Source organism: Gossypium arboreum, chromosome 4 (genome assembly GCF_025698485.1).
Source record: "Gossypium arboreum isolate Shixiya-1 chromosome 4, ASM2569848v2, whole genome shotgun sequence".
NCBI classification, from domain to species: domain Eukaryota; kingdom Viridiplantae; phylum Streptophyta; class Magnoliopsida; order Malvales; family Malvaceae; genus Gossypium; species Gossypium arboreum.
The window spans coordinates 37,398,573-37,412,382 of record NC_069073.1 but is presented as its reverse complement, the minus strand read 5'-3'; positions in this window follow the sequence as shown (position 1 = coordinate 37,412,382).

The following is a 13,810-nucleotide window of genomic DNA, read 5'->3' as shown; positions in this document are numbered from 1 at the left end:
TCTTCCCATAGTCAATTTATATTTTAACATCAGCTAGTATATTTATATAATAGGCTGAAATATAAGAATGTACATGAAATTATTGTAATATTTACATACAACTTACCTTGGTGCAAAATATGGAAATTTTGCAATTTAGTCCAAAACTTTTTCTTTCCCCCGTTCGAGGTCAGTTCCGTGCCTTTCTTGATTATGGAGCTTGAAAGTTGAAGAATTCCTAGCTATGGAGAGAGTGAAGTTTCGGCAGCAACTAAATGGGGAAGATGACTATTTTGTGTTATTTTTCCCATTTTATTTCATTTAATATCAAAATGACTAAAATACCCTTACTACTAAACTTTCCAAAAATTCCTTCCATGTCCTAAATTTGTCCATGAACTTAAAATTGGTAGAATTGCTATTTAAGACCTCCTAATAAATATTTCAAAACAATTTCATACTAAAAATTTCTAGTATGCAAATTTTGCAACTTATTCGATTTAGTCCCTACTTTCAATTTAAACACTTTAGGCATAGAATTTCATCACGAAATTTTCACACAATCATGCAATCATATCATAAACCCCAAAATATTTATAAAACAATTATTTCTATCTCGGATTTGTGGTCACGAAACCACTATTCCGATTAGGCCCTAATTCGGGTTGTCACATCGAGAATGTATTTCTTCAGAAGCCGTGATGTGTAAACGTTTCGAGGATAGGCTGAATGATGATATAAAGCTGTATGTTGGCATTTTGGAAATCCGAGAATTTGTGGTACTTGTCGAGCGAGCTTGCAAAGCCGAGGAGCTCAGTATGGAGAAAAGAAAAGCTGAGGTGGGAGCAAAGGAGTTTCGTAAGAGGTCTTCGGGGAAGCCCTTCCAACAGTCATCGAAGAAATTTAGAGATGACTTAAGCCGGTCTAGAGACATTTCGGGTTTTTCTAGACGAGATCGCGATCGACCCCCTGTGAGTGCACGAGTCACTTCGGTCGCCGGTGTTGGAAATGATCGTCGAGACAAAACGAAGTGTTAGTATTGTGGTAAATGGCATTCGAGGAGTTGTAGATTCCATGACCGCTCCTGTTACAAGTGCGGATCAGCTGACCACTTTATTAAATATTGCCCGAGATTGTCTGAACAGAACGTAAATCAGAGTGGGAAACCTGGTGCTACTACTGCTCGGGGTAGACCATCTAGAAATACGAGCAATGCTAGTGGCGGTCAAAGAGGATCTAGAGATGCTACAACCAGATCTGAGGCTCGTGCTCCTGCTAGAGCTTACGCTATACGCGCACGCGAGGATGCTTCCTCGCCAGATGTTATTATCGGTACTTTTACTCTCTTTGATACTAATGTGATTGCTTTGATTGACCCTGGTTCTACTCATTCTTATATATGTGAAACCTTAGCATCCAATAAGACTCTACCTGTTGAGTCTACTGAGTTTGTAATTCGGGTGTCAAATCCTTTGGGTCGTTACGTGCTTGTCGACAAAGTGAGCAAGAAATGTCCCCTAGTAATCTGAGGTTCCTGTTTGATGCTTTTACCATTTGACGAATTTGATGTTATCCTCGGTATGGATTGGTTGACCGTACATGATGCAATTGTAAATTGCAAAAGAAAAACCATCGATTTAAGGTGTGTAAATAACGAGGTAATCCGAGTTGAGTCTACTGACTTGAATAGGTTGCCAGCTGTAATATCATCGATGTTGGCTCAGAAATATGTAAGAAAGGGGTGTGAAGAATACCTTGCGTATGTACTTGATGACGAGTTAGAAAAGAAGCTGAATCTGTGCGATGGTTTGTGAATACCGGATGTTTTTCCAAGAATTACCGGTTTACCACTGTTCGGAGGTAGAGTTTGGTATTGAGCTTGTACCGGACCACACCGATTTCGATAGCTCCGTATCGTATGGCACCAACAGAATTAAAGGAATTGAAAGCTCAGTTGCAAGAGTTAACGGATAGAGGTTTCGCTCGACCAAGTTTCTCACCTTGGGGTGCACCAGTATTGTTTGTAAAAAAGAAGGACGGAACCATGAGGTTGTGCATCGACTATCGTCAGCTGAATAAGGTGACAATAAAGAATAAATATCCGATACCGCGCATTGACGATTTGTTTGATCAGCTAAAGGGAGCCTCAGTGTTTTCAAAGATAGATTTGAGATAGGGTTATTATTAGTTGCGAATTCGAGATCCAGATATACCCAAAACAGCTTTCAGAACGAGATACGATCACTACGAGTTCTTAGTGATGCCGTTTGGGCTCACTAATGCCCCTGCGATATTTATGGATCTGATGAATCGAGTCTTCAGACAGTATCTGGACCGGTTTGTAGTTGTGTTTATTGATGACATCTTGGTCTACTCAAGAGATGAAACCAAGCATACTGAGCACCTGAGATTAGTGTTGCAGATTTTACGAGATAAGTAGTTATATGCTAAGTTCAGTAAGTGTGAGTTCTGGTTAAGAGAGGTGAGCTTCTTGGGTCATGTGGTATCCTGTAATATCCTAAATTAGGGCTTAATCAGAATAGTGGTTTCGTGACCACAAATCCGAGATAGAAATAATTATTTTACAATGATTTTGATGTTTATGATATGATTTCATGATTGTGTGAAAATTTCGTGATGAAATTCTATGCCTAAAGTGCTTAAATTGAAAGTAGGGACTAAATCGAATAAGTTGCAAAACTTACATTCTAGAAGTTTTTAGTATGAAATTGTTTTGGAATATTAATGAGGAGGTCTTAAATAGCAATTTTACCAATTTTAAGTTCATGTACAAAATTAGGACATGGAAGGAATTTTTGGAAAGTTTAGTAGTAAGGGTATTTTGGTCATTTAGTTATTAAAATGAATTAAAAACAAAATTAAAAGCCAATTTTGTCCATCTTCTTCATTAGGCCGAAATTTCAAGGGTTCTCCATAGCTAGGGTTTGTTTCAAGCTTCCAAGCTCCATAGTAAGTGATTCCAAGCCCGTTTTAATGATTTTTACGTTTTGAGATCCCGATAACTCGATAAAGCTTATGTTAGCAATAATTTAACCTAGGGTTTATATTTGGAAAAATACCCATAGGTGAAATTTGTGTATTTTGATGTTTTATGATAGAATATGAAGTTTTAAATTATGTTAGACAACTTGTACTACTCGATTTTAAGCAAAAAGCGAGTAAAGGGCTTAATCGGTAAAAATACCTAATAGTCACAAGTACATGTTAGAGTGAGAATTTGATGTTGCCATAGAAGAGAAAAGTGATCAGCATGTTGTAAAACATAAGAATAAGGAATAAAGTTTAATCCAGAGCCTAGGGGCAAAAATGTAAATATGCAAAAGTTTAGGGGTAAAATTGTAATTTTGCCAAAATTTGAGTTAAGGATTAATTTGATAATGTGAGTATTAAATAAGCTAAATGTGTTATTTTAGATCAAGAAAGGCGTGGAATCGACCTCAATCGAGGAAAAGAAAAGATTGTGGACTAAATTGCAAAATCTTTGTATTTTGGTACCAAGGTAAGTTCATGTGTAAATAATGTAGCATAATTGTTATTTTAAGTTATTGATATTAATTATGTGTTATGCTGAATTTTATTATGAAATGTATGCTTTGTGGTTAATTTCAAATAATATGTAAATTATGTGAACTACTTGTTAAATATAATTGTTACCGAGTATTGATTTCGGCATTCTACGGAAGACGGCAAGGATAAGTGTTCGAGGAAAATCCCGTTTGAACCTTAGGAATAGATTAGGATACAAGTGACATGTCACTAGGATGGTTGAGCATCCGAACTCGTTGAGTTGAGTCCGAGTTCACTTATGGATGCGAATGTCCGAACTCGTTGAGTTGAGTCCGAGTTCGTGAGATGTAACTAGGCATCCGAACTCGTTGAGTTGAGTCCGAGTTCACTTATGGATGCGAACGCCCGAGCTCGTTGAGTTGAGTCCGAGTTCGCTTATGGGCGGGTTACATGATTGCTTGATTGAATATGTGGCACTTATGTGCAAGTTATCCATGTATCCGAATTATATTCGATGTGTTCAACGGGTAAAGTTCTACTCAAATGGAGGAAAATTTCGAGATGTAAAGAGACGTATTGGTAAGTGATACGAAATGGATATTTTGGACAGGTATGTATTTAACCCTCGGGTTGAGTATTGATACAACCACGATAAGGTAATAAGATGATGAAGAATGATTAAAATGTGATATGTGTTTTAGTGATGTATGCTAATGTTGACTGGTATAACTGTTTGTTATGTTACTTATTATTTGCATATGAACTTACTAAGCATTTATGCTTACTCCCTCCTTCTTACTCATTGTAGTTTTGGACAAGCCAGCTTTCAGAGTCGGGATAGGTCGAAGGCTCGATCCACACTATCCGAAGATTTTTGGTAAATGGCTTGTAAATTTAAGTATGGCATGTATAGCAATATACCCATTTTGTGTAAATGATCTTATGGTATGGTTGTGAAATGGTTGAGGAAATGCTTGATAATGATAAATTATGAAAATGGTTAGTTTAGATTATGTTTGATGTTAAGGAAAACTATTAAGATACTTAGTACATAAAAACTCATAAAAAGGATGAAATTTACCATAAACAGAATACCGCAGCAACACTAACGCGAGTTTGAAAATTTACTAAAAATCATAGAAATTGAATTTGGTGGTGAAATACATATCAAATTGAAGCTTATTATGTCTAGTTTCACATGAAACAAATGAAACAAGTAATGGAAGTATATGTTAGAAGATATTTTAATTTTAGTGAAACAGAGTCATAGCAGTTTCTGAATCCCCTGTTCCTACTTTAGAAATTCACCATAAATTGTAAAGATATAATTAGGTGGTGTATTTTATATCCTCAGAATCATTATTGAGTCTAGTTTTAGTATAAATAAACCTCATAGTCATATGAATTTTGTACAGAGAGAAATGTGGTTCGTAGTAAACAGAGGTCAGACCAGTCGAGTCTTGAAAAATGGGTAACTTTAACTAATAAACTGTACTAATTGGCCCAACCAAAATTCTAGAAAAAATTAGTAGATAGTTTTATGAGTCTAGATTCAGGAAAATTTACGGATCTTAATTTCGAGTTTCGTAACTCGAGATATGATTTTCTTGTGACTGTGACGCAAGTAGCTTAAAAGCTGTGAATGTAGAAACAAATAATTCAAAGTTCTAAAATGTTAAACTAAGCTTAGTAACACCTCATACTCGACTCGTGACGGTCTCGGTGTGGGGCGTTACATTTAGTGGTATCGAGCAGGTTTAGTCGGTTCTCGGACTACGTGTTGTATGTACGGATTTTGCTATACATGCCATATGTATGAATTGTGATAGTGTGACGACTTGACCTTTTAAATGAAATTTTTTATATAGTAAATGGATCCCGATCCAGTGTGGCGAGATGAAGTCTGAGTAATGCCAGACTCGGCTGATGGAGCAACAACCATTGAAAACCCACCCCTCACTGTTGGTCGAGAGGAGGGAAAGGGATCGGAAGACTTTCTCCAAATGATGAGTGCATGGTACACCGAGTTCGTTCGTCATCGAACCCAAATGTACGACCTCCCCACCTCCCCAATTCCTCAACCTATGCCTCCAATGCCTCAAGGAGTGGATATGATAAAATTTCACAGAACCCCGTTGATAGAATTCGTAAACAAGGGGCTGAAGAATTTAGAGCAAATATTGATGATGATGCGAGAAAGCGAGTTCGGCTTGAAAATTCTATCCGGTATTTGATGAATTATCTTGTACACGAAGAATGTTTGAAATGTGCTACATCTTTGTTGAGAGATTCAGCCTATAATTGGTGGAAGACTTTGATTTGGTGGTACCGAAAGAGAGGGTAACTGGGAATTCTTTCAAGAAGAGTTTGGAAGAAATATATTAGTGAAAGATTTATTGATCGAAATGTAAAGAGTTTCTTGAGTGAAGCAAGGTAATATGACAGTCTCGAAATATGAAAGAGAGTTTGTTCGATTAAGTAAGTATGCGGGAATATGTTCCTCTGAAGCCAAGATGTGTCGACGATTTGAAGACGGGTTTAACGAAGACATTAAGGTATTTGTTGGGATCCTTGAACTAAAAGAAATGGTGGTACTTGTCGAATCGAGCTTGCAAGGTGAAGAATTCTCAAGGAAAAGAAAAAGGTAGAATCAAACACGAAATTGGAAGAAAAGACCAATGAGTAATGCACCTCACAAAGAAACCGGAAAGTCAAGAAATATGAATCCTCGTTCCCAAGTTTCAATTTGGGCAATCATATGGAAATTTTAAGAAGCGAAATGTGGCTCCTAAATCTCGGACCACTTCATGGCTAGTGTGGGAAATACTGAGATTTGTTAAACCCGAGTGCCGGTGTGTGGTAGAAATCATTTTGGTCCGTCAGAGCAAATGAATGTTTTTGATGTGGTTCTCCGGATCATTTTATTAGAGACGGCCCAGAGAGAGCTGAGAAAGAAAAATTTCAGAATGTAAAAGCTAGTGGTGCAGACTCGAGGGGAAGGTATCCGAGAAAAGTTGGAAGTGAAACAAGCAGTAAGAATGTAGCCAGGGATGCACCGGTTAGACCTGAAGGAAGGGCTCCGGCTAGAACTTATGCTATTAAAGCGCGTGAAGATGCTTCCTCACCTGATGTGATTACCGGTACATTTTCTCTCTATAATGTTAATGTTATTGCTTTGATTGATCCCGGTTCTACTCATTCATATGTGTGCATGAAATTGGTGTCTAGTATGAATATACCTGTTGAGAATACAAAATTTATGATTAGAGTGTCGAATCCGTTAGGCAAATGTGTGACTGTTGATAAAGTATGTAAGAAATGTCCTTTAATGATTCGGGATCATTACTTTCCGACCGACTTGATGTTGTTGCCGTTTGATGAATTTGATGTTATTTTGGGTATGGATTGGTTGACATTGCATGATGCTATAGTAAATTGCAAAGAAAAGGTTATAGAATTAAAGTGTGGAAATGGTGAAACTCGTGGGTTGAATCGGATAAATCAATGACATTGCCTAGTGTGATTTCTTCAATGTCGGCTCAAAGATATCTCGAGAAAGGGTTATGAAGCTTATTTGGCGTATGTAATTAATACAAAAGAAGTTGAAAAGAAAGTTGAATCAAGGTCTTGGGTTGTGTGAATTTGCGGACGTATTTCCGGAAGAATTGCCGGGTTTGCCTCCAATCGGGGAAGTAGAATTTGGTATTGATTTGATACCGGAACACTCCGATCTCGATTGCTCCATATAGAATGGCACCAACAGAGTTGAAAGAATTAAAGTCGCAGATTGCAAGAGTTGACTGATAAAGGCTTTGTGAGACCGAAGTTTTTCACCTTGGGGTGCTCCGTGTTATTTGTGAAAAGAAGGATGGTTCTATGAGATTATGTGTTGATTATCGGCGGTTAAACAAGGTGACAATCAAAAACAAGTATCCGCTGCGAGAATTGATGATTTGTTTGATCAGCTAAAAGGAGCGACATGGTTTTCAAAGATTGACTTGAGATCCGGTATTACCAACTGTGGGTAAAGGATTCGGATGTACCTAAAAGCGCTTTTAGAACAAGGTATGGTCATTATGAATTTTTAGTTATGCCATTCGGATTGACAAATGCTCTCTTTGTGTTTATGGATTTAATGAATCGCATATTTCGCCATACTTGGACAAATTTGTTGTGGTGTTTATAGATGATATTTTAATTTATTCAAAAGACGAGACGAACATCTTTGAGCATTTGAGGATAGTTTTGCAAACTTTGAGAGATAAGCATTTGTATGCTAAGTTTAGTAAAAGTGAATTTTGGCTCGGGAAGTTGGATTTTGGGTCATATTGTTTCGTGATGGTATACGGGTTGATCCTAGTAAAATTTCAGCCATTGTTGATTGGAAACCACCGAAAATGTAACCGAAGTTAGAAGTTTCTTGGGGCTAGCTGGGTATTATCGGCGGTTTGTAAATGGATTTTCTATAATTGCTGCTCCTATAACTAGATTACTCTCGAAAGGATGTTAAATTTGAATGGACGGAAGAATGTCAACAGAGTTTTGAAGAATTGAAAAGTTATTAACAGAGGCACCAGTGTTAGTACAAATTAATCGGGTAAAGAATTTGTGGTGTATAGTGATGCTTCTCTAAATGGTTTGGGGTGTGTGCTCATGCAAGAAGGAAAAGTGGTGGCATATGCTTGAGGCGCTTAAAACCTCATGAGAGGAATTATCCTACTCACGATTTGGAATTGGTCATGGTGGTGTTTGCTTTGAAAATTTGGCGACATTATTTGTATGGTGAAAAATGTCGGTATATACCGACCACAAAAGTCTTAAGTACTTGATGTCACAAAAGACTTGAATTTGAGACAACGAAGATGGTTGGAGTTGTTGAAAGTTATTGATTATCATCCGGAAAAGCGAATGTGGTTGCGATGCTTTGAGCGAAAGTTGTTGTTTGCTTTGAGAGTTATGAACACTCGGTTGAAAGTGTCAAATGATGGTTCGATTCTAGCGAGTTAAGAGCAAAACCAATGTTTTACAAGAGATTTCAAACTCGGAAAATGATCAAGATTTGCTAGCCAAAAGAAAATAAAGGTGAAGTCGACACGGGATCGATTTCGAAATTGGTTCGATGGGTGCTTAATGTTTAAAGATCGGATTTGTGTATCAAGAATGAGGAATTGATTCAAAAGATCCTACAGAAGCACATAGTGGTTATTTCTCGATTCATCCGGGTAGTACGAAAATGTATAATGACTTGAAGAAAATGTATTGGTGGAATGGAATGAAAAGAGACATATCGAGTTTGTGTCCAAATGCTTAATTTGTCAACAGTGAAAGTGAACACCAAGTACCTTCGTGATTACTCCACCTATTATGGTTCTGAATGGAAATGGGATCGGATTACTATGGATTTTGTTTCAGATTGCCATTGACTCGGAAAGAAAGATGCCATCCGGGTAATAGTTGATGATTAACTAAGTCGGCTCATTTTATCCCTAAGACGCATTTAATTATTCTCTTAACAAGTTGGTGAATCAGTATATTAAAGAAATTGTTAGATTACACTAATACCATTATCGATTATTTCAGATAGAGATCCAAGGTTTACCTCGCGGTTTTGGCAAAAGTTGCAAGACGCGTTAGGTACGAAGTTAAATTTCAGTACTGCTTTTCATCCACAAACTGATGGACAATCAGAGAGAGTAATTCAGATTCTTGAAGACATGCTCAGATGTTGTGTATTGGAATTTCAAGGAAGTTGGGAAAGATATTTGCCGTTGGTAGAATTTGCTTACAACAATAGCTATCAGACGAGCTTGAAAATGGCACCTTATGAAGCATTGTATGGTCGCAAGTGTCGAACGCCTTTGTATTGGACTGAACTCAAGGAAAATCAGATTTATGGAGTTGATTTAATAAAAGAAATCAAGAAAAGTGAAGATAATTCGAGATTGTTTGAAAGTCGCTTGAGATAGATGTAAATCTTATGCGGACCTAAAGCGAAAGGACATTGAGTTTCAAGTTGGTGATAAGGTATTTTGAAAGTGTCTCCATGGAAGAAAGTCCTTAGATTTGGACGAAAGGGCAAGTTAAGTCCGCGTTTTATTGGACCGTATGAAATAATTGAAAAAGTTGGACCAGTAGCATATCGGCTAGCTTTACCACCAATTAGAAAAGATTCATGATGTGTTTCACGATCTATGTTACGTCGGTATCGTTCAGATCCTTCACATATAATTTCACCGATGTAAATTGAATCTGCGACTGATATGACTTATGAAGAAGAACCGATTAAGATTTTAGCTCGAGAAGTCAAACAACTAAGAAATAAAAGTGTTGCACTTGTGAAAGTGTTGTGGCAAAAGCATGGGGTAGAAGAGACTACATGGGAAACTGAAGAAACTATGAGAAACCAATACCCACACTGTTTATTTGGTAAGATTTTCGAGGACGAAAATCTTTAAAAGGGGGGGAGAGTTGTAATATCCTAAATTAGGGCTTAATCGGAATAGTGGTTTTGTGACCACAAATCCGAGAAAGAAATAATTATTTTACAATGATTTTGATGTTTATGATATGATTGCATGATTGTGTGAAAATTTCGTGATGAAATTCTATGCCTAAAGTGCTTAAATTGAAAGTAGGGACTAAATCGAATAAGTTGCAAAACTTGCATTCTAGAAGTTTTTAGTATGAAATTGTTTTGGAATATTAATGAGGAGGTCTTAAATAGCAATTTTACCAATTTTAAGTTCATGTACAAAATTAGGACATGGAAGGAATTTTGGAAAGTTTAGTAGTAAGGGTATTTTGGTCATTTAGTTATTAAAATGAATTAAAAACAAAATTAAAAGCCAATTTTGTCCATCTTCTTCATTAGGCCGAAATTTCAAGGGTTCTCCATAGCTAGGGTTTGTTTCAAGCTTCCAAGCTCCATAGTAAGTGGTTCCAAGCCCGCTTTTAATGATTTTTACGTTTTTGAGATCCCTAAACTCGATAAAGCTTATGTTAGCAATAATTTAACCTAGGGTTTATATTTGGAAAAATACCCATAGGTGAAATTTGTGTATTTTGATGTTTTATGATAGAATATGAAGTTTTAAATTATGTTAGACAACTTGTACTACTCGATTTTAAGCAAAAAGAGTAAAAGGGCTTAATCGGTAAAAATACCTAATAGTCACAAGTACATGTTAGAGTGAGAATTTGATGTTGCCATAGAAGAGAAAAGTGATCAGCATGTTTTAAAACATAAGAATAAGGAATAAAGTTTAATCCAGAGCCTAGGGAAAAAATGTAAATATGCAAAAGTTTAGGGGTAAAATTGTAATTTTGCCAAAATTTGAGTTAAGGATTAATTTGATAATGTGAGTATTAAATAAGCTAAATGTGTTATTTTAGATCAAGAAAGACGTGGAATCGACCTCAATCGAGGAAAAGAAAAGATTGTGGACTAAATTGCAAAATCTTTGTATTTTGGTACCAAGGTAAGTTCATGTGTAAATAATGTAGCATAATTGTTATTTTTAAGTTATTGATATTAATTATGTGTTATGCTGAATTTTATTATGAAATGTATGCTTTGTGGTTAATTTCAAATAATATGTAAATTATGTGAACTACTTGTTAAATATAATTGTTACCGAGTATTGATTTGGCATTCTACTGGAAGACGGCAAGGATAAGTGTTCGAGGAAAAGCCCGTTTGAACCTTAGGAATAGATTAGGATACAAGTGACATGTCACTAGGATGGTTGAGCATCCGAACTCGTTGAGTTGAGTCCGAGTTCACTTATGGATGCGAATGTCCGAACTCGTTGAGTTGAGTCCGAGTTCGTGAGATGTAACTAGGCATCCGAACTCGTTGAGTTGAGTCCGATTTCACTTATGGATGCGAACGCCTTGAGCTCGTTGAGTTGAGTCCGAGTTCGCTTATGGGCGGGTTACATGATTGCTTGATTGAATATGTGGCACTTATGTGCAAGTTATCCATGTATCCGAATTATATTCCGATGTGTTCAACGGGTAAAGTTCTACTCAAATGGAGGAAAATTTCGAGATGTAAAGAGACGTATTGGTAAGTGATACGAAATGGATATTTTGGACAGGTATGTATTTAACCCTCGGGTTGAGTATTGATACAACCACGATAAGGTAATAAGATGATGAAGAATGATTAAAAATGTGATATGTGTTTTAGTGATGTATGCTAATGTTGACGGTATAACTGCTTGTTATGTTACTTATTATTTGCATATGAACTTATTAAGCATTTATGCTTACTCCTCCTTCTTACTCATTGTAGTTTTGGACAAGCCAGCTCGAGTCGGGATAGGTCGAAGGCTCACCACACTATCCGTAAGATTTTTGGTAAATGGCTTGTAAATTTAAGTATGGCATGTATAGCAATATACCCATTTTGTGTAAATGATCTTATGGTATGGTTGTGAAATGGTTGAGGAAATGCTTGATAATGATAAATTATGAAAATGGTTAGTTTAGATTATGTTTGATGTTAAGGAAAACTATTAAGATACTTAGTACATAAAAACTCATAAAAGGATGAAATTTACCATAAACAGAATACCGCAGCAACACTAACGCGAGTTTGAAAATTTACTAAAAATCATAGAAATTGAATTTGGTGGTGAAATACATATCAAATTGAAGCTTATTATGTCTAGTTTCACATGAAACAAATGAAACAAGTAAAGGAAGTATATGTTAGAAGATATTTTAATTTTAGTGAAACAGAGTCATAGCAGTTTCTGAATCCCCTGTTCCTACTTTAGAAATTCACCATAAATTGTAAAGATATAATTAGGTGGTGTATTTTATATCCTCAGAATCATTATTGAGTCTAGTTTTAGTATAAACAAACCTCATAGTCATATAAATTTTGTACAGAGAGAAATGTGGTTCGTTGTAAACAGAGGTCAGACCAGTCGAGTCTTGAAACAGGGGTAACTTTAACTAATAAACTGTACTAATTGGCCCAACCAAAATTCTAGAAAAAATTAGTAGATAGTTTTATGAGTCTAGATTCAGGGAAAATTTACGGATCTTAATTTTGAGTTTCGTAACTCGAGATATGATTTTTCTTGTGACTGTGACGCAAGTAGCTTAAAAGCTGTGAATGTAGAAACAAATAATTCAAAGTTCTAAAAATGTTAAACTAAGCTTAGTAACACCTCATACTCGACTCCGGCGACGGTCTCGGGTGTGGGGGCGTTACATATCCGCATCGAGTATTCGAGTTCATCCGAGCAAAATTTCAGCCATACTTAACTGGAAGCCTCCGAGAAATATTACTGAGGTTCGGAGCTTTTTGGGACTTGCCGGTTACTATCGACGGTTTGTAAAAGGTTTCTCGATGATAGCCACACCAATGACGAAACTACTTCAGAAAGATGTTAAGTTTGAATGGACAGAAAAGTGTCAGAAAAGTTTCGATCAATTGAAAACTCATTTGACGGAAGCTCCAGTACTAGTGCAGCCCGAATCAGGCAAGGAGTTCGTCATTTACAGTGATGCATCCTTACTTGGGTTGGGTTGTGTATTGATGCAAGAAGGTCGAGTTGTAGCTTATGCGTCGAGGCAACTGAAGCCGCATGAGAAAAATTATCCAACCCATGATCTCGAACTGGCTGCCATCGTATTCACTTTGAAAATATGGCGACATTACTTATTTGGTGAGAAGTGCCATGTATATTCGGATCACAAAAGTCTCAAATATTTGATGACTCAAAGAGACTTGAATCTGCGACAAAGACGTTGGCTTGAGTTGTTAAAAGATTATGAGCTTGTCATTGACTATCACCCGGGAAAGGCTAATGTGGTTGCGGATGCTTTGAGTCGTAAATCACCGCTTGTTTTTCTGACGATGAATGTACACTTGTCATTCTATCCGAAAATGTGTTAGTAGAAGAATTAAAGGCTAGACCATTGTTGATTCATCAAATTCGTGAAGCTCAGAAAGTCGATGATGAATTGGTTGCAAAACAGGCTGAATGTGTTTCGGATAGGGAGTCAAAGTTTCAAATTGATGACGACGATTGTTTGAGGTTCAGAAGTCGTTTATGTGTTCCAAGAAATTCAAAACTTATTTTGATGATTCTGAACGAAGCTCATAGTAGCCGAATGTCAATTCACCCGGGGAGCACGAAAATGTACAACGATCTGAGACGTCAGTTTTGGTGGCATGGTATGAGACGAGACATTTCCGATTTTGTTTCGAAGTGTTTAATATGCCAACAATTGAAAGCGGAACATCAAGTGCCTACGGGTTTACTCCAGCCAATCATGATACCTG